Source organism: Bison bison, unplaced genomic scaffold (assembly GCF_000754665.1).
Source record: "Bison bison bison isolate TAMUID 2011002044 unplaced genomic scaffold, Bison_UMD1.0 scf7180017864371, whole genome shotgun sequence".
NCBI lineage: Eukaryota > Metazoa > Chordata > Mammalia > Artiodactyla > Bovidae > Bison > Bison bison.
The window spans coordinates 14,184,686-14,202,337 of NW_011494943.1; the positions used below are offsets into that span (position 1 = coordinate 14,184,686).

Genomic DNA, 17,652 nt, shown 5'->3' on the forward strand with positions numbered 1-17,652 from the left:
TTTAAAGAACTGTTCATAGCTTCAGAATTTTCACCCTTTGTTCATTATATATATTGTAAATATCTCCTCATATAATTTTGTTTGATTTTAAGCTTTTCACTGATTTTTTTGACCATAGAACTTTTAAATTTTCTGTAGTAAAATCCATCAATCTTTTGTTTAAATTTCCCTGGTGTCTTTTTGGATCTTGCTCAGAAAGGCTTTTTTTAAATCAAAATTATATATATATTTTAGTTCAGTTCAGTCACTCAGTCATGTCCAACGCTTTGCGACCCCATGGACTGCAGCACACCAGGCTTCCGTGTCCATCACTAACCCCGGAGTTTACTCAAACTGATGTTCATTGAGTCAGTGATGCCATCCAACCATCTCATCCTTTGTTATCCCCTTCTCCTCCTGCATCAGGGTTTTTACAAAGGAGTCAGCTCTTCGCATCAGGTGGTCAAAGTATTGGAGTTTCAGCTTCAACATCAGTCCTTCCAATAGGACTGATTTCCTTTACGATGGACTGGTGGGATCTCTCCGCAGTCCAAGGGACTCTCAAGAGTCTTCTCCAACACCACAGTTCAAAACCATCAATTCTTCGGTGCTCAGCTTTCTTTATAGTCCAACTCTCACATCCATACCTGACTACTGGAAAAGCCATAGCTTTGACTAGATGGACCTTTGTCGGCAAAGTAATGTCTCTGCTTTTTAATATGCTGTCTAGGTTGGTTACAACTTTCCTTCCAAGGAGTAAGCATCTTTTACTTTCATGGCTGCAGTCACCATCTGCAGTGATTTTGGAGCCCCAAAATATAAAGTCTGTCACTGTTTCCACTGTTTCCCCATCTATTTTCCATGAAGTGATGGGACCAGATGCCATGATCTTCCTTTTGTGCATGTTGAGTTGTAAGCCAACTTCTTCACTCTCCTCTTTCACTTTCATCAAGAGGCTCTTTAGTTCCTCTTCACTTTCTGCCATAAGGCTGAAAGTGTCATCTGCATATCTGAGGTTATTGATATTACTCCCAGCAATCTTGATTCCAGCTTGTGCTTCAACCAGCCCAGCGTTTCTCATGATGTACTCTGCATATAAATTAAATAAGCACAGTGACAGTATACAGTCTTGACATACTCCTTTCCCTATTTTGTACCAGTCTGTCTTTCCATGTCCAGTTCTAACTGTTGCTTCTTGACCTGAAAACAGATTTCTCAGGAGGCAGGTCAGGTGGTCTGATATTCCCATCTCTTGAGGAATTTTCCACAGTCTGTTGTGATCCACACAGTAAAAGGCTTTGACATAGTCAATAAAGAAGAAATAGATGTTTTTCTGGAACTCTCTTGCTTTTCCAATGATCCAGCAGACGTTGGCAATTTGATCTCTGGTTCCTCTGCCTTTTCTAAAACCAGCTTGAACATCTGCAAGTTCACTGTTCACGTACTGTTGAAGCCTGGCTTGGAGAATTCTGAGCATTACTTCACTAGCGTGTGAGATGAGTGCGATTGTGTGGTAGTTTGAGCATTCTTTGGCATTGCCTTTCTTTGGGATTGGAATGAAAACTGACCTTTTCCAGTCCCATGGTCACTGCTGAGTTTTCCAAATTTGCTGGCATATTGAGTGCAGCACTTTCACAGCATCATCTTTCAGGATTTGAAATAGCTCAACTGGAACTCCATCATCTCCACTAGCTTTGTTCGTAGTGATGCTTCCTAAGGCCGACTTGACTTCGCATTCCAGGATGTCTGGTTCTAGGTGAGTGATCACACCATTGTGATTATTTGGGTCATGAAGATCTTTTCTAGATGGACCTTTGTCGGCAAAGTAACGTCTCTGCTTTTTAATATAAGGTCCAGGTTGGTCATAGCTTTTCTTCCAAGGAGCAAGTGTCTTTTAATTTCATGGCTGCCGTCCCCATCTGCAGTGATTTTGGAGCCTAAGAAAATAAAGCCTGTCACTGTTTCCATTGTTTCCCCATCTATTTGCCATGAAGTGATAGGACTGGATGCCATGATCTTTGTTTTCTGAATGTTGAACTTTAAGCCAACTTTTTCACTCTCTTTCACTTTCGCCAAGAGGATCTTTAGTTCTTTGCTTTATGCCATAATGATGGTCCCGGCAATCTTGATTCTAGTTTGTGCTTCATCCAGCCCGGCATTTTGCATGATGTACTCTGCATAGAAGTTAAATAAACAGGGTGACAACATATAGCTTTGACATACTCCTTTCCCAACTTGAAACCAGTCCATTGTGGTTCTAACCATTGCTTCTTGACCTGAATATAGATTTCTCAAGAGGCAGGTAAGGTGCTCTGGTATTCCCGTCTCTTTAAGAATTTTTTACAGCTTGTTGTGACCCACACAGTCAAAGGCTTTGACATAGTCAATAAAGAAAAAGTTTTTCTGGAACTCTTTTGCTTTTTGATGATCCAATGGATGTTGGCATTTGACTTCTGGTTCCTCTGCCTTTTCTAAAACCAGCTTGAACATCTGGAAGTTCACGGTTCACATACCGTTGAAACCTGGCTTGGAGAATTTCGAGTATTACTTTGTTAGAGTGTGAGATGAGTGCAATTGTGTGGTAGTTTGAACATTCTTTGGCATTGCCTTTCTTTGGGATTGGAATGAAAACTGACCTTTTCCAGTCCTGTGGTCACTACTGAGTTTTCCAAATTTGCTGGTATATTGAGTGCAGCATATAAAGATCATTAACTTCTAATAAATGTAGGTCTCTTTCTGGACTTTCTTCTCTGTTATTTCATCTGTTTATTTTGGTGCCTACAATGGGACATTATTATAATGATCTTATAATATAGCTCTATTTTCAAAAATTGTTTTGACTGTTATAGTTTTTCTTTTTCCCAAGTGAACTTCAAGGTTATTCTGCTAAATTGAAAAAAAAAAATGACCCTGGGATTTCTCTGGCAATCCAGCGGTTAAGACCCCATGTTTCTACTGCAGAGGTCACAGGTTTGATCCTTAATCTGGGAACTAAGATTCTGCATGACTCACAGTGTGGCCAAAAAAAAAAATAACCAACACAATTTGCATTAAATTAAAATTCCACTAAATACATAGATTTGTAAAGGAATTGGCAACTGTCATGTATTATCTTTGTAGTCATGAAAATCAAATATCTCCTCATTTTTTAACCTCTTCTCTCTGTTAGAATATTATCATTTTCTTCACCTAAGCGCTAACCATCTCCTGGGTAATATAAAAAGATCTTTTTTCCTTTATATTTTCTAACTGGTTTTGGTAGGTGTATAGAAAGGGTACTGATTATACCTGATCATATATATATATACACTGATATATATTGATATTTACTGCTTATGTCCCAATTTGTATATATACAAAAATATTTCAAACTGTTTGCCATAGATTCCCTTGGGTTTTCTCAGGAGAAAACTGTAAAATTTTGAAGTAGTGGTATTTTGCCTCTTCCTCTCAAATATTTGTAAAACTTTCATATTGCATTGATGAGAACTTCAGTTCAGTTCAATTCAGTCGCTCAGTCATGTCTGACTCTTTGCGACCCCATGAATTGCAGCACGCCAGGCCTCCCTGTCCATCACCAACTCCCAGAGTTCACTCAGACTCACGTCCATGGAGTCAGTGATGCCATCCAGCCCTTTCATCCTCTGTCGTCCCCTTCTCCTCCTGACCCCAATCCCTCTCAGCATCAGAGTCTTTTCCAATGAGTCAACTCTTCGCATGAGGTGGCCAAAGTACTGGAGTTTCAGCTTTAGCATCATTCCTTCCAAAGAAATCCCAGGGCTGATCTCCTTCAGAATGGACTGGTTGGATCTCCTTGCAGTCCAAGGGACTCTCAAGAGTCTTCTCCAACACCACAGTTCAAAAGCATCAGTTCTTCGGCGCTCAGCCTTCTGCACAGTCCAACTCTCACATCCATACATGACCACAGGAAAAACCATAGCCTCGAGTAGACGGACCTTAGTTGGCAAAGTAATGTCTCTGCTTTTGAATATGCTGTCTAGGTTGGTCATAACTTTCCTTCCAAGAAGCAAGTGTCTTTTACTTTCATGGCTGCAGTCACCATCCACAGTGATTTTGGAGCCCTCCAAAATAAAGTGTGACACTGTTTCCACTGTTTCCCCATCTATTTCCCATGAAGTGATGGGACCTGTGATGAGAACTTCACAAGCTATTAAATAATCTCAATCATAGTCATCATCTTTGCATTATAAGTAGTTCTCATTTTCAGGGAACACCTCAAGTATTTCACTTTCAAATGAATAAAATTTCACTTTAGTTCAGGGATGTCCACACCATTTCAGCTTGGAAATCTGACAGACACCCCTCTTCTTTTATTGCTTTCTTAATACTACTGATCTGATTGTGTCTTCCACGTACTTTACCTTCTCACTCGTCGTTTTTATCTCTTTATCTTTTTCCTTTTCATTCTGATTTCATTTTCAGTAACATCAACTATATGTTTGGCTGTGCCTCGAATGTATGACTTCTTAGTTCTCTGACTAGGGATAGAACCCATGCCCCCTGCTGTGGAAGCACAGAGTCTTACATACTGGACTGCCAGGGAAGTCTCCTAGTTGGTTCTTTTTCTGTTGTTCACCCTGTTGTTCTTTCAACCCAGTCTACTCCCTGCTTGTAATTTCCTGATTCACAAGAACAATTGCTTCTTGTTCTTTTTTGAAAAATATCTGTTCCTTGAAATTGTCTTTGGGATTCTTTGTCATCTTTATTTGAGGTATATCTTCCTCTGAGCATTTTTAAGGGGGAATTTAATAGAAGGAGTTCCCTGCTGGTCCACAGATTCCAGCACTTTCACTGCCAGGACCCAGGTTTAATCCCTGGTTAAGGAACTAGGATCCTGCAAGCCATGCAGCACAGCCAAAAAAAAGATAGAAAAAAGAAAGCTATTTTTTAAAAACAAATGCATTCCATTGTTTTTATATATATATAATTTTAATGTATTTATTTGTTCTTGGCTACACTGGGTCTTCATTGCTTTACATAGCCTTTCTCTAGTTGTGACAAGTGGGTGCTACTCGATGACGGTGTGCAGGCTTCTCATTGCAGAAGCCTCACTTACTGGGGCACACGGGCTGTAGGCAGATGGGCTTCAGTAGTTGCGGCTTGTGGACTCTAGGGTAGGGGCTCTGTGGTTGTAGTGCTCAGGGTTAGTTGCTCCACAGGCAGCACGTGGAATCCTTTTGGACCATCGACAGAAGCGGTGTTCCCTGCATTGGCAGGCAGATTCCCATCCTCTGTGCCACCAGGGAAGTCCAAAAGACAGCTATTGAGAATAATATAATGAATACCTGCATAAGCATGGCCCAGTTTTATCAAACCTTAATAATTTTTCCATATTTGCTTCTTTTTCAATGCTTAAAAATTACAGATATCATTGGTGGTGGCCAGTCTCCTGGATGACTGGCCTCTAGTGACCCCTGCTTCTCTGTGTTCACACCTTGTGTAGTCCCCCTGCACTGTATGTCCCCTGTAGATGTAGCGGGACTGGTCTGAGTGGCCCATAGCATATGGAAGAAGTGATAATAAACGCTTCCAAGTCTAGGTTACAAAAAGACTGAACTCTCACCTCTTTCTGTTTTCATCACATAATTTTATTTCTTCTTAGCATGCCCCTCCTTCTTCACTCTCAAAATCTCATCCTTTCTCTTAGATCATTTCCCCTGAGGGAAGCCAGATGCTGTAATGTCATCAGACAGTCCAAAGAGGCCCATGGCCAGGAAGCCACTGAAGTCCTCAGCCAACAGCCAGTGAGAAGCTGAGGTCTGCCAACAGCTGGTAAGTGAACATGAAGTCAGATCCTCTCCCAGTTGAGCCTCCAGATAAGACTGCAGCCCCAGCCCAGAGCTTGACTGGTCTCCTCCTGAAGGACCTGAACCATCTGGTAAACCATTCCCAGATTCCTGGGAAGTATGAGTAATAAGTGTTTATTGTTTTAAGCTGCTAAATTCTGGGGTAATTCATTTTGCAGTAGTAGGTAACTAATACAGGGTTGAAGGCCCCTTAGGCTCCTCCCTAATCCAATTTCTTTTCCTTCCCAGGGATAATCTTTATGCTGAACTGGGGGTCTCTACCATTCTCCTGAATGTTTTTCCTATTATGACTGTGCTAGCTGCCACTGTAAAAAGATATCATCAATTAATGTTGAGGAGTTTAAAAAATTATAATTCTAAGTTTTGCTACATTCCATAAAATATGCACTTGTAGTTCAATAACAGAGAAGGCAATGGCACCCCACTCCAGTACTCTTGCCTGGAAAATGCCATGGATGGAGGAGCCTAGTGGGCTGCAGTCCATGGGGTCGTGAAGAGTCAGACAGGACGGAGCGACTTCACTTTCACTTTTCACTTTCATGCATTGGAGAAGGAAATGGCAACCCACTCTAGTGTTCTTGCCTGGAGAATCCCAGGGACGGGGGAGCCTGGTGGGCTGCCGTCTATGGGATCGCACAGAGTTGGACATGACTGAAGCGACTTAGCAGCAGCAGCAGTTCAATAAATGATCTCTGAAATGAATGATAATAAAGTTGGGGAACTTTTCCTTTTTTAATGTGGGAATTGCCTAGTCTAATGTCATAATGAAACGTAAAAGAAAATCTATTGTTAATAATAGCTTGCACCTACTGAACACTGTTCCAAGTATTAAATCTTTGTATAAAATATTTTTTATAAATCTTTGTACAAACATATGAGCTTTTACTTTTATTATCCCAGATTAGGGATAAGAGAAAAGTTAAGTACCTTGCCCGGGGTTATACAGCTAGTAATCAATGGATACCAAAACCATTAGCTACTATCAGTCCGTAGAAATTAAAAAGAAGGGGAAAGATACAATTAACATAAACGCAGCTGTTAGAGGCCTCCTCTGCAAATGACCATGAGGTCTAAGTGGATCATCATAACTGCCTTCTTCCATCATTTATTCTGTGCTTCTACCCTCCGTTGGGCAAGGCTCAGTGCTTGGTAGGGAGACTCAAAACTTTATTCCTGTAAGACTTGTGTTCTCGGCAGTCCTGTCGTTATTGGATTGCTGTACTTTCCCATTAACTGAGTCTTTGGGACAAGAGCACACTAAGATGTACCTCCCGTGAGTCCTTGGATTCCTCTTTCCTCCACTAAGTAGCAGAGCCATTTGCCCCTTGGTAATCACATCATTCACGGGACTGTCAGAGCTGGGGCTGCTGTAACCAAGTACCACAGCCTGAGTGGCTTATACAACAGACATTTGTTTCTCACAGTCCTGGGGCTGGAACTCTGAGATCAGGGTGTCAGTGTGGCTGGATTCTGGTGAGAGCTCTCTTCCTGGCTCACAGATGGCTGCCTTCTTGCTGTATTCTCACACGAGAGAGAGAGAGTGCAGCAGAGAGATGGAGAAAGGGCGCCAGACACTTCTCCTTCTCATAAGGACACTGATCCATCACGGGGCTCCACCCTCGTGACCTCATCTGAAAGCCTCACCTCCCCATAGGGTAACACTGTGACTTTCACCAGTCGATTTGGGGGTAACATAAATATTCAGCTCATAAAACTGACACCCCCTCCCCTTCTCCGCCTGTTGATTCAGCAGCCTGGGGGTCCCAGATAGTCAAGGGGCAGCCTCATCTCCAGTTGAATGGAGCCATAATAGTGTCTCCTGGCCTAAACATCTCTCCACTGGTCACTAGGACCTCTGGACCCACTGAGCCTCTGCCAAGGAAAGCAAAAAAAACGAAATAAATCTTCCAGTGAATCATTAGCAGTCATAGTGGGAGAAGCCACCCCTACCTCCTCTCCTTAGTTCCTGGACCGGCGCATCCTGGCAATGTCTAAGTCCAGGAATGGTAGTGCTAACAGAAGCCCTGCAAGCAAGGAAGGCAAATCCAGACCCAGAACACGTGTCTGTCCCTGTGAGGACCGGCTGCTGTCCGCACATCCCAGACTCACTGCAAACAAGAGATTATTGTTTTGCCTCTCGGGATGCGACCCTCCCCTTGAAGAAGCGCCCTCTGCTGGCCTTTCCTAAGATCTGCGGCCACGGGCATGCTCTTGTAATTGGCATCTATCAGTCTTGGTTCCTTACGCTTTTATTTGAGGAACCTTTCTCCTTTTATTTGAGGAGTTGAGATGCCTCCTGGTTTCACTGATGGAGGTGTTTGTGGTTCCGCTTCTCATCCCCCTTGTGCTTTTGTAGGATTTCTGAGAGAAGTGGAGAAAAGTGGCAACCGTACTGTAATCTGGTAAAATTTTAAAATATGACAATTCCGAATGTTGATATTATTGGATTGTATTTTAATATTAATCCTGGTGTACTTTCTGACATTCTTATATGAGTTTGGAAAATTTGGCTGGATATAATACTAATATTTATCGCTTGACCCACTCCTCACTTTGCCTGAAATTGTGTGCATGAATGCTCAGCTGTGTCCAACTCTTTGGGACCCCGTGGACTGCAGCCCGCCAGGCTCCTCTGTCCATAGAGTTTTCCAGGCAAGACTACTGGAGTGGGTTGCCATTTCCTACTCCAGGGAATCTTCCCGACCCAGGGATCAAACCTGCATCTCTTGTGTCTACTGCATTGACAGGTGGATTGCTTACCATTGAGCCACCTGGGAAGCCCTTGCCCCTGAGATTGCTTGGGGACAAAGAAAAAAATGATTAAAATGGGGACAATTAGAAAGGCCCTAATATGTTTTTCATGAGGTATATCAATAATATAGTCATACCATCCCTCTTTCTCAAGCCTCTAAGGCAATTCTTAGATGAGGAGCCAGCTCATTCTTTGTTATGGGGCTGTCCTGTGTGCTGTAAGATGGCAAGGTCACCATGTCTGCCAAGGAACCTCAGAAGGCTAGGTGAGTATTAGCTGCAATACCTGCCGCCCCAGTCTTAGTCAGTGATGGAAAAACCATCTCAGAACTGTCTCAATTGGCCATTTATGTTTGATAGTATGAGACTGGTTGAGGATAAGCAATGCATCGTAAAACTTTCAGATGGAAAAGAGAATGTTTTGTGGACCATTTGTTTTTGGGTATCTGTGTGTGGCAGTTTTAAGTTGTTAGTTCTTAAAATCTTTTAAATGGCAACAACTGGACCAAAAATCTGTCAGAGAATTTTGAGACTCATTAAAACCAAATTCAATGAGAGGATAAAAAAAAAAAAAAACCAACAGTCTTCATCACCTAAAATCAACAGTGACCATGGACTATGGAAAACTCAAAATAAAATGTGCAACGTTTGCGCTGAGGAAAGGTGCCGATGTTTTGTGTGGCTAGTTGGTATGCAAGCCTCTTTTTAAGAAATTACCTCTTCCCCTTAATGGGAAGAATTGATGGGAGGGTGATTCCTCTGTGGCCCCATGAATCAACAGGAGAAAGTTGGGCCACTTGTAAGCTTTTCCCGGGAAGCTTGATTCTGGAGCAAGTGACCCTGGGATGATGAAAGCCATCAGAGGCACCTTTTGCAAGTCTAGCTGCATGGCAAGTGGCAAGGATGGCAGCAGTGGTGGCCTCTTGGCAGGTGGCTGGCCCTGGGAGTCACTGTGCTTCCAGCTTCTTCTTTTGGGGGGCCTTTGGTGTGTCCTTTGAGTCTTGCTGGCCCCCACAACTGGTCCTCCAGTTTTTCCCACCCCCGTTTAGTAAGCACCCCCCTTCCCCATGGCTTTCCAATGAGTTCTCTTTTGCTTTGCTCAGGTTGGGCTGGTTTGTTTTCATTGTTAGAAACAAGAGGGAATTAGCAAAGGAGACTGAGAAGCTGATTGGACAACTGAGAAAAAGGAGATTTTTCTGGAAGCCTGTGAAAAAACGGTTTGTTTCAGGAAGGAACTGGCCAAGAGTTTCAAACTTCAGGGCAAAGTCAAGCAAGAGAAGGAGTGAAAGGTATCTCTTAAACTTGCCAATTCAGAGGTCAGTATCTGGGAGGACTGTGTCCAGCGACAGGGGAGCAAGGAGTACCTGCCAGGTGGAAGGAAGGAAACCCTGGGTGTGCAGGAGCTGCCCTGAGGCAGCTTGGCTGTGTGGAGGGAGGTGCCATGGTACCACCTGTCTGCCAGGTGCCCAGGACCAAGGGTGAGCTTTTAAAGAATAGAGAAACTGTAGAATGTTCGGGGGCTCAAAGGAAAGCCGGGAGAAGGAAACTAAAGTTATAGACAGGGTGGGGGGGTGGAATTAATGGGCTTACACCTTTTAAATGTTTACTAAGTGTGGTGGTTCAGACGGTAAAGAATCTGCTTGTCATGCAGGGGACCCAGGGATTGAACCTGGGTTGGGAAGATCCCCTGGAGAAGGGAACAGCTACCCACTCCAGTACTCTGGCCTGGAGAATTCCATGGACTGTATGGTCCATGGGGTTGCAAAGAGTCGGACACGACTGACCGACTTTCACTTTCACATCACCAATACTCTTGCCTGGAGAATTCCATGGACAGAGGAGCCTGGGGGGCTATACAGTCCATGGGGTCGCAAAGACTTGGACCCCACTCACACTTTGTTTTTTTCACTCTAGTATGAGACAAGTTTCCTGAGGAGAAGGGGGTTCAAAGCAAAATCAGAGGGAAGGAATGGCTTGGGACTGGAGGAGGGACATCCTCTCCATGTGAGACAAAAAAGGGAAGAAATGGGGGAGATGGTGGAGGTGAGGGAAGGCGAAAACGTCGAACTTGCATTGAATGACTTGAATCCGGGGTGTTCAGTAGGCATTGACTTCAGCTGGGATGAACTATGGTGAGTGAGTCACAAAAACACCTGCCAGAGAGAAGGCCCGGGGCTGAGACGAGAGGTTGGCGGAGGTGGGGGAGTCGAGTGAGCTCGCTGGAGGCCTGAGCAGGCCAGTCAGAAGCCCAAAGCATGGAGAGCCTGTGAGGAGTTAGTCTTGCCCAGCCCTCAGGCTGAGGGTTGTGTGTCAGAGCAATCTTGCCTTGGGACCAGGGAGACAGTGTCGCTGTCCGTTGTCCCCAGATGCTTCCCACAGGTGGAAAGTGGAGACAAGGAAATTCTAATTTTTTAAGGACCCACTGTAGCAAGGACCTAATGTGGCCACCAACTCTGAGGCACCAGGAATGGAGCTGGAAATCATGCCCTGGGCTTATTCATTTGTTAGTCTGTTCTGGCTTTTAAATTTAGCACCATCTTGCTAATCTTAAAAGGGGGCGGGGGGGTGGTGGTGGTAAAGGTATCAGCTAAAATTTCCCATTGATTGTTTAGCTTTTTTTCTTGAATAAATGTTTAATTTTGGAATAATTTCAGATTTAATGTTAATAATTTCATAAAGCTTGCAAAGAGGGCTCCCATATACCCTTCAGTCAGTTTCCCCTAATGCTACCATCTTATATTACCATGTACCTTTGTCACAATTAAGAAATCAACATTGGTATAAATCACTGCAGATGGTGACTACAGCCATGAAATTAAGACACTTGCTCCTTGGAAGAAAAGCTATGACAAACATAGACAGCACATTAAAAAGCAGAGACATTACTTTGCAAACAAAGGTCCATCTAGTCAAAGCTATGGTTTTTCAGTAGTCACATATGGATCTGAGAGTTGGACTATAAAGAAAGCTGAGCACTGAAGAATTGATGCTTTTGAACTGTGGTGTTGGAGAAGACTCTTGAGAGTCCCTTAGACTGCAAGGAGATCAAACCAGTCCATCCTAAAGGAAATCAACTCTGAATATTCATTGGAAGGACTGATGCTGAGGCTGGAGCTCCAATACTTTGGCCACCTGATGAGAACTGACTCATTAGAAAAGACCCTGATGCTGGGCAAGACTGAAGGCAGGAGGAAAAGGGGACGACAGAAGATGAGATGGTTGGATGGCATCACTGTCTCAATAGACATGAGTTTGAGCAAGCTCCAGGAGTTGGTGATGGACAGGGAAGCCTGGTGTGCTGCAGTCCATGGGGTTGAAAAGAGTCAGACGTGACTGAACTGAACTGATAATTGTGCGTAGCTAAATTGCAGAATCTACTCAGATTCCACTGGTTTTCCCCCTACCGTCCTTTATCTGTCTCAGGCTCAAACCCAGGATCCCCACATAGCATTTATTATTTGTTTTTTCAAAAGTAGGACTTAACTCTGTGCTATTTCTCTTGTACAAGTTTTACAAGAAGAGTTTGAACTTTTCAAGATCGTCAGCCGAACCAGTCTGGAAAGCTTAAACTCTGATTACATTTCTTTTATTACACTAATTTGCAAATCAAATACACACACACACACAAACCTTACGTTTCAACCACAGGTTGCTGTTCATTGTACTTTAAGGACAAAAACCATAAATTATATTATATTTGTATGTTTTAACAGTTTCTTATAAATTCTCCTTAGTTCTAGAAATGTTTGCAGCCAGCACAATTGGATCTGCTCACACACGCCTTGGGATAAGGATGGGGAGGCAGTTTTCCATGTGTGCCGGCCCATGATGAAATGCATTTTTAAAAGACAGAAAAAGAGATGATGCCATCTATCCAGCTAGCATTTGGTGTTTCCTAAGGCTTTTTTCTTTAAAAGATGAATATAAACTAGGCAAGAGTAAATGCTTCTCTTTTGGGCTACATCTTAGTTTTCTCTTGCAAGGTCTCAATTGCACTACAGCTGAGAATGCATTTCCGATTTGTAAACACAACAGCCGTGGAGATCGCAGCAGAGAAAGCGAAATCACGACATTTCAAAATCTACTTTTGTGCCCATCATTGCTTTTCTCTCCACCAAAATTAATCTTGGTACGACCCAGATGGGACTCGAACCCACAATCCCCAGCTCCGGAGGCTGATGCCTTATCCATTAGGCCACTGGGTCACCACAGGATCCGGGTTCTCACACCGTCCTCTTACGTGATGCCATCATCGTGCCCCGCCCCCGCGCTTTGTGGCCTCACGTCAGGCTGCTTGCGATTTGGGAATCGCCGCCAGTGGCTGCAGCACGCGCCTGCGCCTTCGGCCTGGCCCGCCGCCCTAGCCTCTAGGCGCATGCGCATGAGCTACCTCGGCGCCGCCGCGCTGTCCTGGTACCGCTCGGCAGGCACGCAGGCGGGGCTGGGTATCTGTGGGAGGGGCGTGCTTTTCCTTAGGTTCTTTTCGGGAAGGGTCTCAGTCTTGACTGTATACTAGACGCTCTTGGGGGGAACTTTAAACAAAATTCCAATGCATGGCCTCCCCCACCCCCGTTCTAATTGTTTACCCGGGCAGGCCCAGGCCTCTGCATTTCGGCATGTCTGCCGCCTTCCTCTAGCGTGAGGTCCCCACAGCCTTCCCGTCCCTAACAGTCTCCCCCTTCTCCTTTGCCGCGTTTGTTCTATATATGTTAATTGGATAACTTTTCATGTGCTGGGAACTGTCGGGGGTTTCCAGGGTGAACAGGCTTTTCTTTAAATCTGCCCCGCTGCTCCACTCACCTACATCCATATTTCTCCCCATCTCTTCTTTCCCTCCAGATTAAAGAGAAAATAAACAAGGTCCCTACATACAAAATAATGCGGATTTTGTTTTTATCTTAAAACTAGATGTTGGATAAAGATTTAGAGATTTTATGGTTCCATGCATAATACCTTTTTGCTTGTTGCACGTAAATGTGCTGCTTTTATTTTTTTTTATACACTTCTTTCTTTTTAGACACATAATACCTGTTCACTGTAAAATTGTTTAAATAAAAATAAATAAATAAATAAAATTGTTTAAATAGGGGTGAGCCAAGCAAAGAAAATTGAAACTGACTATAATTCTAGTGTTCAGAGTCAACCACTGTTAACATTCTGGTGTGTTTTTTTCCAATTTTATGTGTCTGTGTGTCATGTCAGTTTTACTACCTGTGGATCCTGAGTCATCCAGGAAATACTTTTCACAGACACTAGGACATTATCAGTGAATAATAACTAATCACACAGCAACGATGGTGCAGACGCGATGCTAAGTAGAGCTGCCACATTATTGAGTCCAGGCAGTCAGACTAAGCTAGTAATAATAGTTAGGCTTCACCTTTGTGCAGTGGAGGGGGCGTGGTTGTTGGCTAGCTTCACTTAAGAACATCTTTGATAGTCAGTTCAGTTTAGTTCAGTCGCTCAATCATGTCCGACTCTTTGCGACCCCATGGACTGCAAAATGCCAAGCCTCCCTGTCCATCACTCAAACTCATGTCCATTGAGTCGGTGATGCCATCCAACCTTCTCCTCCTCTGTTGTCCCCCTCTCCTGCCTTCAATCTTTCCCAGCATCAGGGTCTTTTCTAATGAGTCAGTTCTTCTCATCAGGTGGCCAAAGTATTGGAGTTTCAGCTTCAACATCAGTCCTTCCAGTGAACATTCAGGACTGATTTCCTTTAGAATGGACTGGTTGGATCTCCTTGCAGTCCAAGGGACTCTCAAGGGTCTTGTCCAACACCACAGTTCAAAACCATCAATTCTTCTGCGCTCAGCTTTCTTTATAGTCCACAACTCTCACACCCATACATGACCACTGAAAAAAACAGCTTTGACTAGACGGACCTTTGTTGGCAAAGTAATGTCTCTGCTTTTTAATATGTTGTCTAGTTTGGTCATAACTTTTCTTCCAAGGAGCAAGCGTCTTTTAATTTCATGGCTGCACCATCTGCGGTGATTTGAAGTCCAAGAAAATAAAGTTTGTCACTGTTTCTACTGTTTCCCCATCTATCTGCCATGAAGTGATGGGACCAGATGCCATGATCTTAGTTTTCTGAATGTTGAGTTTTAAGCCAACTTTTTCACTCTCCTCTTTCACTTTCATCAAGAGACTCTTTAGTTCTTCCTCGCTTTCTGCCGTAAGAGTGGTGTCATCTGATATCTGAGGTTTTTTATATTTCTCCCACCATTGTTGATTCCAGCTTGTGCTTCATCCAGCCCAGTGTTTCTCATGATGTACTCTGCATATAAGTTAAATAAGCATGGTGACAATATACAGCATTGACGTACTCCTTTCCCTATTTTGTACCAGTCTGTTGTTCCATGTCCAGTTCTAACTGTTGCTTCCTGACCTGCATACAGATTTCTCAAGAGGCAGGTCAGGTGGTCTGGTATTGCCATCTCTTTAAGAATTTTCCACAATTTGTGGTGATCCACACAGTCAAAGGCTTTGGCATAGTCAGTAAAACAGAAGTAGATGTTTTTCTGGAACTCTTGCTTTTGTGATGATCCAACGGATGTTGGCAATTTCATCTCTGGTTCCTCTGCCTTTTCTAAATCCAGCTTGAACATCTGGAAGTTCACGGTTCACGTACTGTTGAAGCCTGGCTTGGAGAATTCTGAGCATTACTTTACTAGCATGTGAGATGAGTACAGTTGTGTGGTAATTTGATCATTCTTTGGTATTGGAATGAAAACTGACCTTTTCCAGTCCTGTGGCCACTGCTGAGTTTTCCAAATTTGCTGGCATATTGAGTGCAGCACTTTCATAGCATCATCTTTCAGGATTTGAAATAGCTCAACTGGAGTTCCACCACCTCCACTAGCTTTGTTCGTAGTGATGCTTCCTAAGGCCCACTTGACCGCATTCCAGGTTGTCTGGCTTTAGGTGAGTGATCACACCATTGTGGTTATCTGGCTCATGAAGATCTTTTTTGTATAGTTCTTCTGTGTATTCTTGCCACCTCTTCTTAATATCTTCTGCTTCTGTTAGGTCCATACCATTTCTGTCCTTTACTGTGTCCATCTTTGCATGGAATGTTCCCTTGGTATCTCTAATTTTCTTGAACAGATCTCTAGTCTTTCCCATTCTGTTGTTTTCCTCTATTTCTGATCCTTCCTCTGATCATTGAGGAAGGCTTTCTTATCTCTCCTTGCTATTCTTTGGAACTCTGTATTCAAATGGGTATATCTCTCCTTTTCTCCTTTGCCTTTAGCTTCTCTTCTTTTCACAGCTATTTGTAAGGCCTCCTCAAACAACCATTTTGCCTTTTTGCATTTCTTTTTCTTAGGGATGGTCTTTATCCCTGCCTTCTGTACAATGTCATGAACCTCCGTCCATAGTTCTTCAAGCTAATCTCTGAAGATCTAATCTAATCCCCTATCAGATCTAATCCCCTGAATCTATTTCTCACTTCCACTGTATAATCGTAAGGGATTTAATTTAGGTCATACCTGAATGGTCCAGTGGTTTTCCCTACTTTCTTCAATTTAAGTCTGAATTTGGCAATAAGGCGGAGAAGGCAATGGCACCCCACTCCAGTACTCTTGCCTGGAAAATCCCATGGACGGAGGAGCCTGGTGGGTTGTAGTCCATGGGGTCGCTGAGTCGGACTGAACGACTTCCCTTTCACTTTTCACTTTCATGCATTGGAGAAGGAAATGGCAACCCACTCCAGTGTTCTTGCCTGGAGAATCCCAGGGACGGGGGAGCCTGGTGGGCTTCTGTCTATAGGGTCGCGCAGAGTTGGACACGACTGAAGTGACTTAGTAGTAGCAGTTGGCAATAAGGAGTTCATGATCTGAGCCACAGTCAGCTCCTGGTCTTGTTTTTGCTGACTGTATAGAGCTTCTCCATCTTTGTCTGCAAAGAATATAGTCAGTCTGATTTCAGTGTTGACCATCTGGTGATGTCAATGTGTAGAGTCTTCTCTTGTGTTGTTGGAAGAGGGGATACTATAAGAATTATTTTAAATCCCAACCCTTGAATACATGTTTTTAATATTTTATGTGACAAAATGGGAATTATGCATAAATCACTTCTACCAGATAAACAAAATTCAGTGCATGTCTCTTGAGGAAACATTTTGTGCGGTGTTTGAGTTGCGGGCTAAACTAGTTGCCTTTTGGATGGAACACAGTTCTTACTTGAAAGAATGACTGACGGACTATGATTATTCAGACTTGGCCACACTTGAGTTTGCTTCTCTGGTTCAGCATCATTCTCAGGCTCACATCATTATAGCACACAGTCCATTGGATGAGGGGATATCTCACAAAAGTCTCAGTAAATATTTTACTGTATTCTGTTACATCTTCATCAGCAAACCAGTTCCTGTGTCTAGGGGATGGAATGGGATTGGTTTAGGCCACACTAGGCCCTCTCCTGAATCTCCATCCCAACTACAATAGGAAGATTTGAGGGGGTGGGGTCTGTGCTTTCCCAGGGCAAGGTATCTGTCAAAGGCAACTTTCACTGTTGACATTTTACTTCTCTTTCAGGTTGTTTTCAAGTGCAAGTACAGAATAGTGGTCAGAGAGCATGGATCCTGGAAGGACAGGGCCTGGGTTTGAGTCCTGTCTCTGCCATTTACTCCTGTGTGAATGTGGACAAGTTACTTAACCACCCACTCTTCTCTTCTGTGAAATGGAACAGATAATAATGCTACCTCACAGAGTTGTGGAGATTAAATGTATTCATAAAGATAAAAAACTTAGAACACTTCTGGGCACATAGTACCCAATATTTATTTGTAAGCAAAAGAAGACCCACTATAGTTAGCTTAAACAACAAAGGAAGTGTACTGGATGATGTATTTGCAAAGTCATATAATTGCAGCCTTTTGAGGTAAGGCAGGGTATTGATCAAAGTTTTCATGCTTTCTCTCCAATTGTCTTACTGGATTTCTAGGATTCGCATCTCTCAGTTGAGAACAGAGCCTGCTTTCCTACCTCTCATCATTAAACAAAAGGCATGGGCTTCCCAACTGAATGAATTTAGGTCACATGACTGCCCCTGAGCCATTCACAGTAGCCCAGAGAATGCCCTGTAGAGA

The 17,652-nt window shown here is 43.3% G+C and overlaps 1 non-coding gene across 1 annotated transcript; it reads right to left on the minus strand.

The window, feature by feature from the left end:
• Nucleotides 1-12,690: 12,690 nt before the first annotated feature.
• TRNAR-CCG lies at nt 12,691-12,763 on the minus strand. Its single transcript has one exon. It is a non-coding gene; the product is annotated as a tRNA-Arg (tRNA).
• Nucleotides 12,764-17,652: the final 4,889 nt, after the last annotated feature.